A 20,525-nucleotide genomic window follows, 5' to 3' on the forward strand; every position below is an offset into this window, starting at 1 on the left:
TGGCCCTGAGGTCCCCGCGGCTTCGGATCAAATACTGTCCTCCTCACCTTCTCACAGGAGAGCCGCGGGGCTCCCGGGCTGGGTACCTGGAGCTGCGGACCTCGGTCCCGGAGCGCCGAGGGCGAGGCAGCTGTGGTCTCCGCCCATCTGCGCGCTCCCCGGCTTCCCCATCATACCTGCCTAACAAAGGCTGAGCCCAGGATCCAGATTTAGATGTACAACCGTGGTCATGACTGTTAAGTTAAGGTGTGTTCAGGAGAGCACGAGGTGATGGTGAGTCAAGTCTACACCAGAGCACAAGAGAAATCCTAGTGGAGAAGTTCATCACGCAGATCTTGGAGAAGGTGCACAGTACTCTTCAAAGTGCCGCCTGGGGAGGTCAAGACAGAGAGCAGAGCAATGCGACCTGGGGAACCTGCCTTGATGAGGGTCCATGTGTGGAGTGCTTGGGGTTCCAGGGCTAAGGCTGGAACGGAAAGAGGGGTTCAGGTGAGCTCCACAGGGGTCTAATCTAAGGATAGCTCAAGGTCAAGGTCCTGGGAGGCAGGGGAGACCTCTGATCACAAGGGCTGTTGGGGAAGTCATTACAGGAACTGACATTTGCTTGTGACACTGTGGGCTTCCATGTAGGGCATGCCCTTCCCTTGTACCGGGCCCTGGTGTCAGTGTCCCTGCAGGCCTTGGCCAAGGTAAATGGATGCCAAGGCAGCCACACCTGGAGTAGCAGAGCCAGGCTCTCATCATGTATAGGTACCCATGGGTGTGAGTAAGAAAAATGAATATGAAATAGGCAGACAATCCAATAGAAAAATGGGCTAAGGTAGTCCAAGTTGGAAACAATCCAAATGCCTTTGTAGATGGGGTGGAGTTTAAGAAATACCTTGACATATGTCGCTGATTTTGAAGAGTGGGGATCATGGAAAAATGCCTGTCAGAACAAGAGTGAAAGCACTGGGGTCTTCTATGACCAAGGAAGCTCAGAATAAGAGTGGCCCAGAGGGGTGACACTCTGGTGACACTCCAGGTGGCACCGTGGTGGCTGCTTTTCTGTTCCAGTCCTTCCAACTCTCATTCTTCTCCTCTTGTGTGTGTGTGTGTGGGGGGGGGGTTGTTTTGTTTGTTTTTCTATAAACAAAAGCTCTGGACCTTTTCTTTCCATTTACCACTGCATGCAAACCAGAGTACTAAGTCTCTGAATTTATACTCTGTTTCCCAAATCAACCAAAAAACACAGGTAAATGTTCTCAGTCCCTGAGTATGCAGAGTAAGGTATGAAGAGAGAGGGCAGGAACCAGAGAACTTTCTGCTGGAGTCTTTATGTCAGAAGAGACCGAGACATTGAGCACAGCAAGTCCTGGCAGCCAACTGTGCTGTTAGATTTGGAATTTTTTCTCTAACTGATCAGATTTTCATTTTTTCTGATCCCACTTCTTCACATTCTGGTTGTTTGACTCTTATTGCTAGCCATCTTTGGACCAAAACAGACGAGTAACTGAAACGAAACCAAAACTTGCAAATGTGACACTGTGACACACACGACATGTAAAGCGTACAAGACCATGACGTGCAAGACAAACTGCCTAAGCCCGACTTGTTTGTAGTCCACTTTCTTTACATATTTTATGGCAATATCATAGAATAATGCCGCATGGACTCATGTTCCAAAGATAAGACCGCTGACTGTCCCCATCATTTACTTAGTTTACATATTCTGATCATCGTTGCCACAGATCTCTTTCAGTAATTTCTGCTCTAAAATCATCCTATGACTAATTCTGGTCCTGAGAGTCCCCTCCCTGAGACACTGAGGCTCTTTTAGACTAAGATTCTCCCCTCTGAGTAACTTCAATACACCCTGTTTACCAGAATCAACAGGCTTTTCTGATGGTTTCTGTATGGGGCTCCACATGGATTTTGTTTTTAGTTTCAAACCAGAAATATTCCTGGGCTTGGCAACCAAAGCCTTACATCCACTTGCTTTGGTTTAACAAACCTTTCCCACTCGGGCTCTGGAGTTTTCAGGCTGAGAAGATAAGAATGAGTGTAGTGCTCTTCTTTATAAATTAATCATTCATATGAAGTTACAATAGCGACTTATTATCACTCAGGTAAAATCACATTGCTGCCAAATGATATTCCCCGAACTTGTGCTAGAGAAACACTTAATACACAATGGGTAACAATCTACTCCAGACCAACCACTTAGACTTATCTAGGGAGGCAAAAATCTGAATAGGAGAGTCAGGCAATAACCTTAATTTCCAGCTGTAGACAATAGCAACGAAAGCACCCCTGACCTGCCCCCACACCCACCCCAACTTTTGGTTCCCTGGGTATAGACACAAACTCAGAGTTCAAGCTCAGTGCCACTTACAAGCTAGGTGATCGTGGCCATATTATCTTACTCTTATGGATGTCAATTTCCAGATTTATAAACCAAGGGTAATAATAGTATTCACTTCATATGAACAGTTGTAATGGATCACACAAGCTAACACACATAAAGCACTTGGAAATATGTATATAATAAATGTTTGATAGGTAGGTACTGATATGAAAGTCATTTCTGTGTTTACACCAGGATTGAGTTGCTAATCACTGGTTTTTAAAAAGAGTGTTCCCTGTAGTATTTATGAAAAGTGACCTCACACACATAAGAAAGTCCTTGGTGTACATACCATTTTACTGTGCAGTGTTGGGCAAGTCAATCTTTGTTTTCTTATTCTGTAAAATGGGACTAATATCACCTATGTCATAGGGTTATATTGGTGACTAAATGAAGTAACACATGTAATGCCAATTCAGTGCTTGGGACATAGTAAGGATTCAAAAAATGATAGCTGTTAGAGTATAGACTGCTTTATAAATCTTGAGCTGTAGATGGTAGCAACGAAAATACCACCAACTCCAGGAGATTCAGGGGGTCTGACTTTGATGCTGAGAATCCAAGTTGGCTATGACCCGTAATTGAGAAAAACCAATAGCCTTTCTCAAATCAGGTATAATATTAAGTGAGGCTCACACCCAAAGAGATGCACTCATCCCTTTGAGAATTGATGGTCAAGGTTTCAGACACAGTGGTATTTGGAATTGGAGAAAGAAATTGTCTGACCCAGAGACATAGGTAACTGGCAAGGCAGGGTGAGCTGAACAGAAGTTCTTCTTTCCTTTGGCGTGCAAACGGACAGAAGTGATGGGAGGAAGATTTTGGCAAAATCGTAGCCGGCAGGATTCGAACCTGCGCGGGGAGACCCCAATGGATTTCAAGTCCATCGCCTTAACCACTCGGCCACGACTACCTGCTGGTTGTCGCTTCTCGTTAGTGACTTTGAAGGTGTGCCGCTTAATAGGCACCAAACCATCTTCCACCATAATGTGACATTACACTGTACTGCGATACAGGGAAAGATGGTTTGGTGCGTAATTACTAAGGCTGGTAAGGAGAAATAGGATTCCTACGTCCATTCAGGTCTTCTCAGCCTTGGATGAAATGCATCGCCCAACAGCAAATCCCAATTCAGCGGGGCAGGTGGAATGCAGAGAAGCCTGGTGAGCCAAGAGGGGACTGTCTGCACCCAGAACTCCACTCCCTGGTCTGAGTGACCTCAGACCTGCAGGTGCCAACGGTGATTGGAAGCGGGCTGGAAGGAATTGGAGTTTTCGCGTTTGCTTTCAGCGTTAAACACTAAAACCTAAATATCTTCAATGGCCTTCAACTGCTTTGCCCTTTCCCTGCTTCAAAAGAACATGGGCGGTGGGCGGGGGGGGGGGGGTGCGGGCTGGGAGGGGGCAGGTAGGGTCCCCGGGCAGGAAGCGGGAGGCCGGCAGCCCCAGGAGCCCGGCCAACAGGGAGAAACCGTGCAGGGTAACAGATTCTCCAGCCTCCGGACATTCTCTCCTGCTCCTAACACACAGGAGGGTGTGAACACTGGCTAAACCTAGCTGTATTAATAGGACTGCTCCTGCCAGTAGAAAATGGATTCATTGACACACTATAGAACCGGGTTCTTCTTTTAATGGAAAATTTAGGGACCCTGAGATTGAGTGCTGGGAATTGAAGCACTTGCTCAAAGCACCCTCACGGTAGATGGTAGATTCAGACAGACTTCCAGATACAATCAGGAGAAATCCTTTCAGGCCTGAGGCCCTGGCAGTGTCTTGTAGTTAGTTCACTCTCCCATATCTGTCTTCATTTAGGGCAGGCAAAGAGACCATTGCTCGCATGGATGGGGTCAAGTGTGTCGCCAAAGAAGATAGACTGCAACAGGATCCCCTCCCATCTGTGAATGTGATTTTATTCGAATATAGTCTTTGCTAATGCAATCAAGTGAAAATGAGGTCATTCTGGATTAGGATGGGCCCTAAATCCAATGATAGTATCCTTATAAGGAGAAGGGGATTTGGAGACACACAGAAACAGACACACAAGGATAAAGGCTGGGTCAGAAGGAGACAGAGATTGGAGAAGTGAACTTGCAAACCTAGGAAGGTCAGCGGGGGAGCCAGGAAACAGATTCTCCCTTGGGCCTCTAGAGACAACCAAACTTGCAGACACCTTGGATTGGGGTTTCCAATCTCTGGAGCTGTGAGAAGATAAACATCTGTTGTTGTAGGCCACTCACTTTATGGTAATTTGTTAGGGCAGCCCTAGGACTGCTAATGCAGCTCCCTTCCCCACAAGTTTGGAATAATATCCTTGCTGGTGGTGGCGCTTCTAAATTCCACCAAGGAAGCTCACCCAAATGGCATGGCATTTCCACATGGCATGCTTATTTTTGAGAAAATTCTCCTAGGGAAATAATCCAAACTAAAGGAAACTATTTATGTGCAAAGACCTATATGATACAATTAGTTATCATAATAATGTTACTAAAACATTTCCAACAATGGGAGGGGATGATTACATAAGTTATATATAGCTGGAAGAATGTTGCAAAGCTATAGAAAACAACATTTTGGAAGAGGTTGTGATTGCTCAGGTGAGAAGTACATGATAAAATGTTAAATGAAAAGAGCCAGATAAAAATATATGAAATACATGACCATGATTCTGTAAAATTTTATTTATAGATATTTGGAAGTTGGGGGGGGGTGTGGAATATACCAAAGTATTGCTAATGTGGTCTTTGGGTTTGAGGGTTGTGTTATTGTTTTTCTTTGTTTTTCTATGATTTGAAGCATACATCATTACTGAAATTTTTAAAATGAAGAAGCAGAGATACTGATTTTATTGCTGGAACAAGAAAGATGAATTCTCTAGATACAAGACTTCAGTATTCCTCAGTAGCCAGCCAAACATTGGCTCAAGTGGTCATTATCCAAAGGAACTATTTGTTCGGATGCCTGGGTGGCTCAGTGGTTGAGCATCTGCCTTCTGCTCAGGTCACGATCCTGGGGTCCTGGGAGTGAGTCCCACATTGGGGCTCCCTGTGGGGAACCTGCTTCTCCCTCTGCCTATGTATCTACCTCTCTCATAAATAAATAAATCTTTTAAAAAGGGGGGGGCACTATTTGTTAAATATGTTGGTGAAGCCGAATTTTACAGAGGAGGAAACAGACACAGAGAAATTAAGTGCCTGACCCAAGGTCACAGAGCTAGCAGCTAGAAGCAACTGAAGAGTTGCAGCTAGGAAATCCGAATTCAGTTTAGGGAGGTTTTAGGGCAGAAAAATGCTGCATTCATTTTGGGTTTTGTTGGTTTGTTTTTAAAAAAATAGGTTTTGCCAATCCATTTCACTTTTAAAACTAAGTATCATGTAATTTATGATGTTTAATAATACTGATAATTTGAGAAATAATTTAGGAGGTTGAAGTCCACAGCCAGCTACAACAGTGAGGCTGGTGGTTGGAAAAGACTGCCTTTCTGATGTTCAGATTTTGAGAAATAGTCCTCAATGAATGAATGTACAGATTGCATTTTTTGAGGGGTATACTTTTCTTAGATGCACAAGACAATCAGCACCAAACAAAAACCATTAAACTTCTCAGGAACAGATTATCCCAGTTAGTGTTTTCAGAGCAAGGTCTTCTGCTCTTTGCCTTGTTTATTTAGGGTGAGATTTTTCTTATAAATGAAAATAGACCAGTTTTTCAAAAATGCAGCTAGAGAGTGGCACCAATCCAGAAGGGCTGTAATCTGGAGAAGACAGCAGATTTGTCAGATGCTTTGCTCCTGGGCTCTCTGCCTCATCACCCCAGGACATCACTCAGTCTAGAAAGTGATCTTGGGAGGCCTGAAGAGAGAATCACCCAAACTGTGGCGATGAGAATGAAACCTGAGCATGGAGTGGTAGAAAGGACTAGAGAAACCTACCTCCTGCCTGAGGGTGCTGGAAGATACCAGAGACCCCTTGGACACCACAGATACCACAATTTTCACTCATCGACACATATTCTCACAATGAAACAACTTGGAAAACACTGCCAATTGGGAACTAGATGGGCTTTTGTGGTCTTTTTTTAACCTTCTCTTTCTGTGTCTTTTTTTGTGAACGTGCATGTAAAGAGGTGAACGAAAGTTAGGTGCACACTGCAGTGATGCATCACAGGGCTGGAGTGGGGGGCATCCATGTGATCCCACACGGGCCAGGACACAGAGCTGTGACACCGCCCCAGAAGCTCCCTCCTGCTCCACCCCAAGCAACTGATCACTGAATAGATTTGGGGTTACGGTGATCATCCTATCATGTGTAGTTGTCTGTCCCTTCTGATATATCCCACTCTATCATCCTGTCCTTTTATGTCCCCCTTTTACATCTTGTCTGATTTTGTATTGAGTAAATAGTTGTACATTATTCCATTATTTCCTCTCTATTCACAGGAAAGGCACAAATTCCTTTGATCTTGTTTGGATGGTGAGGCTGGAGATCACCACATAGAGTCCTGACCACACAATTCTTTTTTTTTTTTTTTTTTAAGATTTTATTTATTTATCCATGAGAGTCACAGAGACAGAGGTGGAGACATAGGCAGAGGGAGAAGCAAGCTCCCTGTGGGGAGCGCGATGCAGGACTCAATCCCAGGATCCCGGGATCACGCCCTGAGCCAAAGGCAGATAATCAATCACTGATCCAACCAGGCGCCTCCCAAACAATTCTTATATTGATATTTTACCATTTTCCCAGATGATGCAAAGGCCTTAACATTAGGAAAATTAAATTTTATTCATCTCTCTCTTGAGAGATGTCTAAATTCGTTGTTTATATGCTTTTAAATTCTACCTTCCCTTTCTCCCCTGGCAGGCATTCTTAGTGTTTTATTGAGTCAGTATTCACTTCCATTTGACTGTAACGTACCATTGTTACTCGTATTTTCTGCATTTTCTTCTGGGATCATTTCTGCTTTATCTTTTGATTTTCAGGAGCAGCAATGCCTTCTGGCTGGAATGCAGTTTATGAGATAGTTGTGACTTGGGAGTAACAGTGCCTCTGTGAGTGGACAGGAAAAAGCCCAAGGAAACTAGGTTTCAATGACACAGGACCTAGAAGACTCACTGAGCATCATTAAAGGCTTGATCATCATCAAAGACTGTCTGGCATCTGCCTTCCAGTCACATGCCTACTTCTTCAATGGTAGGAGGAGAAGATGAGAATTTAAGGGGCTCCCCTCGGTGGTGCCAAGGCAAGGCTGAAGTAAGGCCATTACCTTGTCATAGAAAGGAGCCCAGTCCTCCCCGCTTCATCTGACCTATTTACATCTGAGTCAAGACTCCCTAGATGGCATTCTCAGGAATCTGCACCCCAACAGCCCTCTGAGAACCAGTCCAACCAGTGTTTTGCATGCAGTCATGGGTGCAACTTTGACTTACTTTACAAGATAAATATTAAGGAAAAATACAGTCACTATTTAAAGGTGATTTGACTGGGCAACCCTGGTGGCCCAGTGGTTTAGCACTGCCTTCAGCCCAGGGTGTGATCCTGGAGACCGGGGATTGAGTCCCATGTTGGGCTCCCTACATGGAGCCTGCTTATCCCTTGCCTGTGTCTCTGCCTCTCTCTCTGTGTTTTTCATGAATAAATAAAGAAAATCTTAAAAAAAAAAATAAAAGGTGATTTGACTTTAGCAGTACGATGCTTAAGTTCTACTTAGAGAATTTCTTTTTAGTTAGTTAAAAATTAGGTTAGGTGACATAGGAGAATCTCCAAATGTAGACTATTCATAGCCTGTAGTCTATGGACTTGAAGTGTTCCACAAACACTCTGAAGTAGTTTGCAGACTACTTCATACATATATATATATATAATATATATATATAATACATATAATACATACATATATATAATATAGATCATATCGAATAAAATATGGATACATATAATTATATATAAATATATATAATTTAATAATATATAATAATAATAATATCGAATAAAATATGGATACATATAATTATATATATGATTGATAAGTCTAGGGGCACCTTTGTGGGAAATGGGTTTCACAGATTTTATTCAATATGATCTGGAATCCAGAGCCAAAAAAATGTACTATGAATCTTTGCTTTAATGACTTGTTTATCTTGGGAAAGAGGAGAATTTTTCAGCAATATTTTGTTTAGGGGGAAATAAATAATACGCCTATGAGTGAGCATGCACTCTTCAAACCAATCCCCACAGACTAGTACTGGCAACATGTGGAAATGACCTCAGTTTTGCAGAAAACTTCCCATTATGCTGAGGCGGAAAGCCCAGTTGGAGTCTCCAGTGCTTGTTCAAAGTAGGCCCTTGAGGCTAAAAGCAACCTTACAGCTCTGGCCTGAGACAAGAGTTTGGTCCACCATCAAACCATCAAAAAGCTCCTCTTCTGCTTTCACTATAGATGGCTGTCCAGACAACCAGTCCATAGACTGTGTCCCTATCTTGCATCTTCCATATGAAAAAGTGTGAACCCAAGACACCCTTTGAAACAGTATCTGCAATCTCTGCTCAAATGTAAACATCCAGTTTTTATTCTTCTTTGAAGAATATGTGATTGGCCTCTAGCCATCTACAGGCTCCCTTAACTAATTTATTCATAATTGTAGTTTATCCTATCACTATTAGCCCCAAATCTCCAAGGGCAGAGCCAACACTTAGTATCCTCCTTAATGCTATGCCCACAATGCTGAGCACGGCAGTTGGCAGGGCATGAGAATTCCTCCTTCTAAATTCCTATGAGTCTATATGCTCTGAGGAAGGTGGTTGGCTCTTTGGGCAGTATCACTGCATCTGACAATGTGGCTCATTAGTTAAAAGGGGAGAGAATTGTGCTGGTGCACATTGCAAATCCCACACTCACTTTCCCCTATGATTAAAATCTTACATGAGTGTGGCACATTTATTACAATTAATGAACAAATATTTATACATTATCATTAACTAAAGTCCAAAAGTCATTCAGATTTCCTTAGTTTTTACCTAGTGTCCATTTTTGTTCCAGGATCCTATTCAGAATTCCACATTATAGTTTGTCATTGCATTTCCTTAGGCTCCACTTGGTTGTGGCAGTTTCTCAGGCTTTGCTTGTTCTTGTCTTTGCACAGTTTGGAGTACTGCTCAGGTGTTTTGTAGAATGGCCTTCATTTGTCTGATGTTTTTCTCATAATTAAACAAAGTTATAGGTTTGGGGGAGGAAGATCACAGAAGTGTCATTGTCATGTTCACCATTTATACCATTTCGAGGTTATATACTATCAAAAATGGCTTACTCCTGCTGATGTTGACTTTGGTCACCGGCTGAAGTTGTGTTTGTCAGGTTCCTTCGATCACTTACCCTATTTCTCTCCCTTTCCTTAATGTACTCTTTGGAAAGCAACCACTATGCAGAGCCCACAATGAAAGAGTGGGGAATTAGATTATTTGGAACTCTTCTGCATGGGCGATTCCCTGAGACTGAGGTTGGTTCTACATCAGGAAAGCTACTGGAGCCAGGCTGTTGGAACTGCAATGTAGTCTTCATGTTCACTGGTAAGGCATTTCATTTACTTCCCAAACGTCTCTCCACAGCCCCCATTTATTTATTCAATATTTATAGCTTTATTTACTTATAGATTGATTGTCAGAGAGCCTAGAACTTGGTACAAGCCCTAGCCCCTGCAAATACTCTCTGTGAATTTGTTGCCAAGATCTGAAGTTCAGTTGCGTTGAAAATGCAGACAAGTCTGGTGTCTCCTTCCTAAGGCTTCTGGGAATCACTTTATTTACCCCACTTGGCAGGAGAGTTTCATTTTGTCTTTCTGCTAGTGAGGGCGAGGGCCAGGGGCCTCAGGGGACGAGGAGGAGGACTGAGCCCTGCTACTCCCAGGTCACCATCTCTGGGTCAGTTTTCACCTAACTGTTGCGCCTCTTTGGGAGCATCTCCTTGCAAACCAGATAGAGGTCTTTCTGCAACAGAAATGGTCTCCGCTGAATGCCGACACCTCTCCTAGGCTCTTGTTGGGAAGGTTCAAACCCTGACACCTGCGAGTATTATTTACTCTCAGTAAGGATGCTTTGCTTCTGTCCCCAGTCCTCCGGTTTGACGGCCGGGGATCGCTTCTGGCCCCTCCGCCCGTGGGGACCGGTCCGGACGCGTCCAGCCTCGCGACCGCAGGAGGTCTTTCCTGCCGAGGAGTTCGCGCCAGGCGCACAGCCGCTCCCGGAAGAGCCGAGTCAAAACTTCCAGAGACAAAACCCTGCGTGGAAGGCACTCGAGGTTTCTATCCTGCTCTTACGCTTCAGTCTCCGCAGGGCGGAGCGCTTCCCCGGAGGAAAACGCGCCTCTTTCTCCCCGGGGTCCGGCCCCAGGCCCGTGTCGTGACGTCATCCACACTTTACAGGTCATGAGATTAACCCGCGAGGGCAGGAGGGAACGCAAGACCCGCACACGCGAGGCGGCGCCACCTGGGCAGCCGCACGGGGCAGGCGGAGCCCGGCCGCCGGCAGGTGGAGCCGCCCTACCTGCGTCTGGACCGCGGGGCTGCAGGAAGGGCAGGGGGCGCCACCAGGGCTGAACCCGTCTCGTCTGTCCCCAGAAACCGATTTGCTTTGGGATTTTGCACTAAGAGCCCTGTGCACGCCAAGGCCCCTGTGTCACGGGGCCAGATGTCAAAAACTAAGACGCGAATTTCAGCTTTCTTGGGACTCCCTGAGCTCAGAGGTGGAGATCCATCCTGTCAGGGAGGAGCGCTGTCGGGGCCAGCGAGTGTGGGGTTCCATGGTGTAATGGTTAGCACTCTGGACTCTGAATCCAGCGATCCGAGTTCAAATCTCGGTGGAACCTGACTGTTCTCCTTTTCAAGTTTCCTTTTTTACGGGGAGTTGGCAGTGGACCTCCAGTTCACGTGAACCCAGAGTGTGATCTTGAAGGGGAAGATGACACCGTGTGGACCTGGACACTGACTCGCTGCCCTATTGTTCAGACAGAGTAGAGGACCATCCTCCCTCCTTCTCCCTGTTTTCCTCTCCCACCTAACAGATATTCTGTGACACACAATTTTGAGTTGAGTTGAACGTTTTCTGAGTTATTGCTTTATAAAATGTAATGAGCTCACTTGGTGCAAAAGGATGCAACAGAGTTGAAGGAGAAGAAAGATTCTTATGAATACAATATTTGCCCAGAGAAAATCTGACTTCATAATGTCTATTAGGTACAATGACCTGAATTTACACATCTTTCACTTTCCACTGAGAAACACAGATTTGGGAAAAATCTATTCATCTATTAAATAAAAAATTTCTTGGACTGTCTCAGATATTTGAACACTGAACACTGCTGGATGCCCACAGATGTAAATTTGAAGTACTTATGGACAGAGCAAATAAAGATCCAGATACATTTTCTAAGTGTTTCCACAGTGTTCCTTTGGTTATTTTTATGACATTGATCCACCACACAGAATTGCTATGATGAGTATGTTCCACAGATATCAGAGCTTTTGAATTGTATCTGACAACATTTCTGTGATCATTTTATTGTCATAAAACTGTTCCAACAGCAAGTTAGCTCATTTTCTGGTAGATGTTAGTATGTGTCAGAACTTAAGGAAAGACAGTTCCTGAGATCCTCAAAAAATAATTCCAAAGTGTCTTCCTTAGTTTTATCTATTGCATTTCTAAAAATTGTATATTTTTATTTCAAGATACACAGTATCAGGCTATACATTATCTTATGGGTCTTTTTCACTTAAAACCATATTGCTGAAATTGTTACTTTCACAACAAGTAGCTGCCATTCATTCACTCCTTCATTCATAAATAATTCTCTACTGTGTCAATAAATTGCAGTTCATTCATCCACCTTTTGTCAATGGGAAATTGATGAATTTGGTTTTGGATTATGTCAGCTCTGGGGTCATGGGATATTGAAATTGTTTTAGGGCAGAGGAAATCTGGGATTCAGTAATGACACACTTAGCTGAGAATTTATAACTTTGATCTGTCATTTTTGCCCTCCAAATGCTTGGACACAGTAATATCACTCACCCTTTTATATTATACTATCCAATTCTCCAAATTATTCATAATCCTGTAATTCCTAGAGTTAACTACCAGTTCTCTCTAGTTCTCTATGTCCTCCAACATATATGTCATTGCAAGGCCCTATGCCACCACTATCTCTAAAGCTTACATAGCCACTTGAACTTACCTGACCAGGAAGCAATTCTGTGTGGGACCTGTGCCACCTGTTTCTTCTGAAAGAAGGAATTTTGCTTTCACACATTTGATTGGCAAAGCTTAGGGCACAGGCCTGAATTCTAGCTGTGCAGAAGGCTAGGAAATTGAGTTATGCCCTGAGCATGCACAATTCATAGCTAGCAACTTCTTCCTAATATATGAAGTCTTAGCCATATTAATCCACTATGTTCATCAATGTGATAATCATCTACAATTCTTTTTTCACATCTTCCCAAACTTTTGTTTCCACTGTTTTTCTCTCGCATTATGATTCACCTACAGAATATATTCTAATGGAAGATAATAAATTATACATATTAAATAGTAAATTAATACTAAAAAACACAGTAAACAAAAGAATTCTATCATTAAGGAGTAAAATATGAAAAAGATCACTTTTAATAAATAATAACCATAAAAAGAAATAAAATCATAAAGGGGAAATTTGTTCATTGACATTAAAAGCTCAAATATATAGTTTGAATAGTAGATACAATAGAAATGATGAATAGATTAATGAACAAGAAATTGGAACTAATGACCGAATGGTATACAAAATTATAAACAACAGGAACATTCAGAAACACACAGGAACATCTAAATAAACAGTGAATGCATAAAATAATGTCATTAGTAATTACTAACTTTTGAGATGTAGAAACAAGATGGAACAAAAATAATAGACAAGAGTAATATAAGAAATGGGATATTGTGATCAGGGTCAAATTATCCTAGAGTTATTTATTGTGAGAAAAGATTAAAAACAAAGTTCAATGGAGTCATAATTCATGCAAATGATGAATGACTATAAAATCAGTGCTTGTCTGAGTTCATGGCCAAAGCCACATGATAACCATTGGCAAAGAGGAATATATAAATTCCAGGATATAAAAATAACCAAGAAATATTATTGAAAAATCAATTATTATTAGCAGTATATTTTAATGTATTCTATAACATATGAATATATTAGCATATTATAATTATACTGTAAATTAAAATTTTAGTAGTCAGAAGTTAAAATAAGTATATTATTGTGCTTCATTATCATTTGCTAAATTTTTCTTCAGTCACTATACTGCATAGTTGGGCCCCCAAAATGCCCTCTGTCCTCTCTTAACTTAGATGGACCCATTTGTTTCTCACCATTTCTCCTTTTATTCATAGACTTTATTATATTTGAAAAAGTGAAGATTTATCATGATATAACACATAATTTTAAAGTCTTTCTTCCTTGTGAAGTTTAATACAGCAAAGTAAACATTTTACTTTTAAATTGTCTTGACCACATGGGCAGAATTCTCAAACAGAACTTTTTCTTTAAAGGCTTAAAACTAGGGGTGTCCAGGGTGGCTCAGTTGGTTAAACCCCTGACTCTTGGTCTTACTGATGCCTTGATCTCAGAGTCTAGAGTTTAAGCCCTGCATTGGGCTCCACGCTGGACAGATATTTATAAATATCTATTGGGAGTAAAAGTGTGAGATATTCTTACTGCTAACTATCTAGCTAAAGAATTCTCAATATTTAAATTATCCTTTTAGGAGTACCTGGGTGGCTCAGTAGTTGAGCATCTTCTTTGGCTCAGGTTGTGATCCTGAGGTCCTGGGATGGAGTCCCACATCAGGCTCCTCACAGGGAGCCTGATTCTCCCACTGCCTATGTCTCTGCCTCTCTCTGTGTTTCTCATGAATAAATAAATAAAATCTTAACAATAAAATAAATTATCTTTATACTTAATTTGTAAATAATTCTTAATATTACATAAAATAAACAAAATTAGCCACTTTCACATTTATTAGTTATTGAAGCATTTTACCCCAGATAGTGAAAAATCCATTCACATTTCAACAAATTGGTAGTATTTTAATATACAAAGCATATAAGAGATTTTCATTCTGTTCTTAATAGCTAGAATTATTATTCTTGTTTTAAAATAACTTTTCAGGCAGCCACAGTAAACCTGGATGATATGCCTTGTTCATATCACTCGTAATCTCACACTGATTAGATATGACAGCAAATAATACAATCTCATGATTATTCATCAAGCTTAAATTTAAGGGTGCCAAAAATGATGTGGAAATAGGCACCTGGCTATTTGGCTTAATAAAGGCAAAGGATGAAGCAAAACCAATCAACAAAGTGTTGACTTCAAGGCTGAAATCAAGTTTTGTTACATCTGATATTGATTACATTTAGATTTGTTAAGTATGCATGTTAAATCTTTAAGGGAAACTACAATAATAATAGAAGTGGCATATTTAAGTTAATTTTTAATGCATTTTAATTCAAATGCACTTCTTAAGAAATAATACAGAGAGATCTCCTGTACCTTTTATCCAGTTCCCCACTTCCCCCAGGTGGTGACAACTTGCAAGTTATCCTACAATGTAACAGTAAGTATGTTGACACAAATACAGTGAAGAGAAAACATTTCCTTCAACACAGGATCCCTGATCTCCTTTCAGGCAGCCACACCTGTTCTCCTCCCATCCTCCACTCCTTCCTCCATCTCTGGCACTGATTGGTTCTCATCCCTCTGTGTTCTTATTCCCACCTGATAGTAACCAGGAGGTTTCCCCTTCCCCTGTCCAAAGCAGTGTTAGATGTTCGAGGGAACCATCTGAAACAAGGCAATATATTGGCAAGTGCTAGGGATTAGATAGAACATGGACATTTGAGGATTCCATTATTCTGCCTATCACAACAGCTACTGAGTATCTTTCATTCAGTTTAAGATCATCCTGGTTCTTGGCATGACAAGGGATTTTCAATGGATTCCCGGACATTCTGGGTATTATGCTATGGGACTTTGGATGTTATTTAAACCTTCTGTTTCAGGTGGTTCCCTCGAACATCTAACACTGCTTTGGACAGGAGAAGGGGAAACCTCCTGGTTATTATCAGGTGGAAATGGAATTCCAGGTTTCTCATTCAGCATCTCTCCATATCTAGGTGTAGGTTTCTTATTATTGTGCAAGAGAAGGAGTCCTAGCTCCCCACTAGACTTCCACTGGTACTTCCCTGGATTGGAAGACTAGGAGAGCCTCGTTATTGCTTCACATGTGATCTCTACTGACAGGGAGTGTGTGGCCTCCTTACAGCTAAGCAATGATGAGAGTCTTGTGTCACCACTAGGCCTCTTCTGATGCCACCCTGGTGGGGAGGTAACAGACCCTCCATTCCTGCCAAGTAGGGGGTGGTTATACAAGATCCCCTATAGGGTCTCTGCCAATAGGGTATGGGAAAAGCCTCTTTAAAGTCTGAGCAATGAAAGTCTCAGCCTCTTGTTCTGCCTTCTCAGAGATACCTTGTGTTGGGGGGCAGTGAACAGGGGTAGAGGGAGCACCTTGCTACAGCTTGGTGAGGATGGGGCTCTGGGCTCCCCACTAGGACTTGGAAGCTTGTGGGTGGGGGTGGGACTACAGTTGGTGTTTATGCCCATCTTCCTGCAAGTGAACAATCTCTAAAATAGAATGTTTAGCCTCACTGAATACACAAAGTTGACTAAAAAATCATGGCATGACATATGATTAGGCTAACCATATGATTTTTAGAATATACAACTTTTTATTTTTAAAAAGATTTTATTTGACACAGAGAAAGAATCAGAGAACACAAGTGAGGGGAACAGCAGAGGCAGAGGGAGAAGCAGACTCCCTGCTGAGCAGGGAGCCCCATGTGGGGCTCGATCCAAGGTGGGGCTCCATCCCCGGACCCTGGAATCATGACCTGAGCTGAAGGCAGACACTTTAATGACTGAGCCACCCAGGTGCCCCTAAAATATACAGCTTTTAGAAAAAGAGGCAAGCTTAGGTCCAGGAACTTGTCAGATTATCATGATCTCCTACAGGGGAAGTGCTCTCTGTCTCCCATTCATCCTTGCCTATTTTGGTTATTTAAATTATGCAGCACATGTACCAACCATCTGTTTTATCCTTAGGGACACTCTGTTCACAGCTCTGGGTGTGAAGCCTCCTCAACTGAACCTCCGACCCAGTTGGTCATTGTGATAATTGCAAACCTCTGGCTTCTTGACCTTCACTACTTCCACCAGCGGTGTAGTGCTTTGGCATCCTCTCTTTCCCACTGCCATTAACAAGCCAAACTCTGTGACCACGTCCCCTTCAGTGAGCCCCAGCTTACACATAGAGCAACCGTGAACTTCTCAGTAATCCTAGTGACCTTCTCACCAGCACACTTTGATGGCCTTGGTCATGGTGAGAAATGCCTGGGGTTGGGTGGGAGCTTCTGGGCTGTTGGCTGAGACCTATTTCCATCTGGATCACACGGGTATGTGGATTGTGAAAATCATAAATCCTGATGTTTAAGAGTTGTGCATTATTTCTGTGTCCATTTGACTTCAGTGAAAACAAAAAAAAAATCAGCTTCCTTTGATGAGATATTTGTTTAGCAAAAGAAATAAAAGCCTAATTTGGCAACAGAGGTTGCCAAAAATCTATGGATTTTTCTAAGCATATTGCAGCATATTAAACTATGACATCCTCACTTCAAATCATGAGAAACTGATATAAAGATCTTAAGATCCCTCAAAATGACACAGGTAGTAAGTGACAGAATTGATGTCTGACCCTGCCAGGGTCTGGCAGCAGAGTCTGGGTTTAAAGATTTCGATCTCTACAAAAGAAAACAGGAGCTTTGGATAGGATTCTTTCATAAAATAAATCCAAGGCTGACGATAACAAACTTGGGAAAGAAGTCCTGCCTATCTCTGGAAGAGGCTGCTGTAGCTGACTTATTTTCCTTCAAGTCAAAATTCCAAAAAGTGAGGGTTGTTTTTTTTTTTTATTTGTTTGTTTGGTTTTAAAGTAAGTTTGACTCTGTACTAATGATGCTTATGAATGCATTATTTGTCTTTCAAGACTAGGCCACAACAGACACACCAGCGAACGACTTGTTGATAACTAGAAGGGCGCCTTCCTCCTTTTATCAGCTACAGGATCTTCCATATGTGGATGTTCCAAAAGTTACTTTGAAAATCGATGGTCATTTCGAGGTTTTCAAATCATCGCTAGCCTCTCGATTCTGCAGCGAATGCTCGAGCCCGGGCCGGAGTGTCGGGTGTCACACGGGTCCCCAGCAGAAGCTGCCCCAGCAGGAAGCTGGGCTCCCCCAGGTCTGCTGCGTCTCCCTCTATCCGGCCCTCGGAGTGAGGGGTCCTTCACGGGCCACGGAGGAAGTGTGACTTTGCCAACTCGCCATCACAGCTGCTCTCGGTCTGAACGATGTCAAACAGGAAGAAACATGAAGGGCGAGGACACTTACCTTGTGGTGGGAAACGTGGCCCTTGAGGAGACCGGCAGCGCGGCGGCTATTTATGCTAATGAGGCCCCGGGCTCCCGCGTAGTCGTGGCCGAGTGGTTAAGGCGATGGACTAGAAATCCATTGGGGTCTCCCCGCGCAGGTTCGAATCCTGCCGACTACGGCTCTCCCCACTTCGGGGAGGCAGCCTCTTGTCTCCCCGCCGGTGCCAGGCGCCAGGCGCTGCTCTGGCCTCTCGGGAAGGACCCTACCCTGGCCCTTTCTTTATAGGGCCAATGAAAGACTCGGCCTGCTGCCCCCAGACAGCCAGACACCAACGTTGTTTCTCTACTAACTTTTTTCACGAGTAACTCGACCGCACTCCTCCAAGTGTTTTCTTTTCCGCGAAGAAGAGCCCAGGCTTTGTGATGCTTTCGTGTTTGCTGCAACCAGAGCACCCTTTCCCGAAGGAAATGTTGGCAGCAGTGTTTGCCTCTCCAAGGAATTCCATCCACCTTTACCTGGGCTCTTCTCCAGCTCTGCCCGCCCTTGCCACACAGAAAAGGAAATTCCAGGACCTTTTGGATCAAATGCAGGTGAAAGCCCTGACTCAGAGCGATGGTCCCCAAACCCAAATCCACATGTGTATTGATAGGAAACCACTACACAGCTAAAGAAATTAGATAAAGCCAATTTTGTCGTGGAACAGGATGGACAACGGATCTCTGGGCTGGTTTGTCCCACGGTCCAGGACAGCAGTGATGAATTGAGGCTTTGACTCCATCTAGGCGCAAGCCAGGCCCCGTTCAGGTGCAGAATTGCACTGCATGCATAACAAGCAGGCGTTGGTGTCTTAAATCAATGCCTGAAAGGGACGCTAGGCTCACTACCTCCCTAGACATTCTTCGAAAAATATAGCCCATCACTGCCCTGGCAGCTTAGTGGGGCAGCAGAGATCTGGGCATGGTTGTCAGACCTGTGTGCACCTCTTCCAAGAATGTCTCTAATAATTTTTCGTTAACACGGTGCTCACTGTATTGGTGAAATATCAGATCCCTTCCTCTTTCATGTGGGCCTTTGAGGCAGGAAGTATAATTAAAAGCTTTGAGTTTCAAAGTCAAGTGGGGCATTGATACTAAGCTGTAACAAGTCCTCTTTGGTGAGCAGTGCTAGCAAAATAAACGGAACTTGGCTTTATCTACAAAGGCAGGTTTCTGGAGGATGAATTTGATCATTTTCCACAAAAACTCTTCATCTTTCTCCTTTCCTGCTCTCATATCCAGCATACTGGTTGCTGAGACTCAGAAATTAACAGAATTCTAGAAGGTCAAAGCTAATGGAAGGTTAACGTCCTCCTGTGCAAATAATTCTTAATTCTATCATCAAGGGAATAGAGGGAAGAAAACCACATGAACTGTTTACAGAATTTTAAAATAAAAATGTGCTAAAAAAGGATTGCCTTTGTTTCATCTGTGGGACAGTTTCTGATTGGCTGAGTAGCTGCCCTAGAGCCAAGGTAGGGCTCCTCTGCTCTCAAAGTTGATAATTAGCTTCCTCCTGTGGGCACTTCTCACCTCCAGCTTTTTCATTTCTTAAATCCTGACCCATGTCTCCTACTTGAAGAAGCCTTCAACTTCACCCCTCATTCACCTGCTTCTATGCCTCTTATGGTGTCTTTGCCAAAATATCCTGTAAGAAAACACAATACTATTAGTGCCCCCATATTTCTTTATACCTATATCTCATATCAAACTGGTTTTATATTTGTCATTTGTGATGCCTGCAGAATGTGTGTGTGTGAGTGAGAGTGTGTTTGAGGAAATGGATGATCATATTTTAATCCTCAAAGCCCAGGTGATTAATTATTCAATCACCTCAAATGATTTAGCCTAATGTAGTAGAAACTAACCCCATCTATGAATCTAACTGGTGCTGTGTCCTTTCTCAGTAAGTTCCTTTAGAGTGTTCTTTCATCTCTTTTGTTTATCTGGCACCATCTAAAAGTCTGCATGGAGTAGATCAATTAACCCATCCTTTCTCCTTATATACTTTAGGAAATGTTTATGTTTCCTTGGCTACATTATCTGGTAGTCCTTCGGAAGCAACAGAGCATCCTAAATAAAATGCTGTTTATGAGGTTTCTAAGACTCCCAAGTGCAAAGTGCCACTTCTGAGTGGCAATTGCAATAAACACTCTGAAAACACAGAATTCAGAAAATTCATTAAGTTTTAAGAGAATTAATGTTGCCTAGCATCTATTTCCCTTTCTGTGCTTCCTTCTCCAATAAAAAATGGAGAATATTACAAAATTTTTAAAAAGATTTTATTTATTTACTTATGAGAGACATAGAGAGAGAGGTGGAGACATAGGCAGAGGGAGAAGCAGGCTCGCTCCCTGTGGGGAGCCCAATGTGGAACTTGATTCCAGGACCCCAGGATCACGACCTGAGCCAAAGGCAGATGTTCAGCCACTGAGCCACCCAGACATCCCAGAATATTACAAATTAAGGGCTTCTTCTCAGTGGAGACTTAGGGTTGTGAAGGAGATGAAATAGAGGTTCCAATAATCTCTGGTTAAAAGAGGACAGGAAAAAAAAAAAAAGAGGACAGGGTTCCATTTCACTCTGCTGT

At 42.8% G+C, this 20,525-nt stretch overlaps 3 non-coding genes across 3 annotated transcripts; 2 read left to right on the top strand and 1 right to left on the bottom strand.

Annotated features, from left to right (window-relative positions):
* Positions 1 to 3,217: 3,217 nt before the first annotated feature.
* On the bottom strand, positions 3,218 to 3,299 carry TRNAS-UGA (transfer RNA serine (anticodon UGA)). Its single transcript has one exon. It is a non-coding gene; the product is annotated as a tRNA-Ser (tRNA).
* A 7,867-nt stretch (positions 3,300 to 11,166) lies between these two features.
* On the top strand, positions 11,167 to 11,238 carry TRNAQ-CUG (transfer RNA glutamine (anticodon CUG)). Its single transcript has one exon. It is a non-coding gene; the product is annotated as a tRNA-Gln (tRNA).
* A 6,758-nt stretch (positions 11,239 to 17,996) lies between these two features.
* On the top strand, positions 17,997 to 18,078 carry TRNAS-AGA (transfer RNA serine (anticodon AGA)). Its single transcript has one exon. It is a non-coding gene; the product is annotated as a tRNA-Ser (tRNA).
* The last annotated feature ends 2,447 nt before the right edge of the window (positions 18,079 to 20,525 follow it).

The sequence above is a fragment of the Canis lupus genome, chromosome 35 (genome assembly GCF_003254725.2).
Source record: "Canis lupus dingo isolate Sandy chromosome 35, ASM325472v2, whole genome shotgun sequence".
Lineage (NCBI taxonomy): Eukaryota > Metazoa > Chordata > Mammalia > Carnivora > Canidae > Canis > Canis lupus.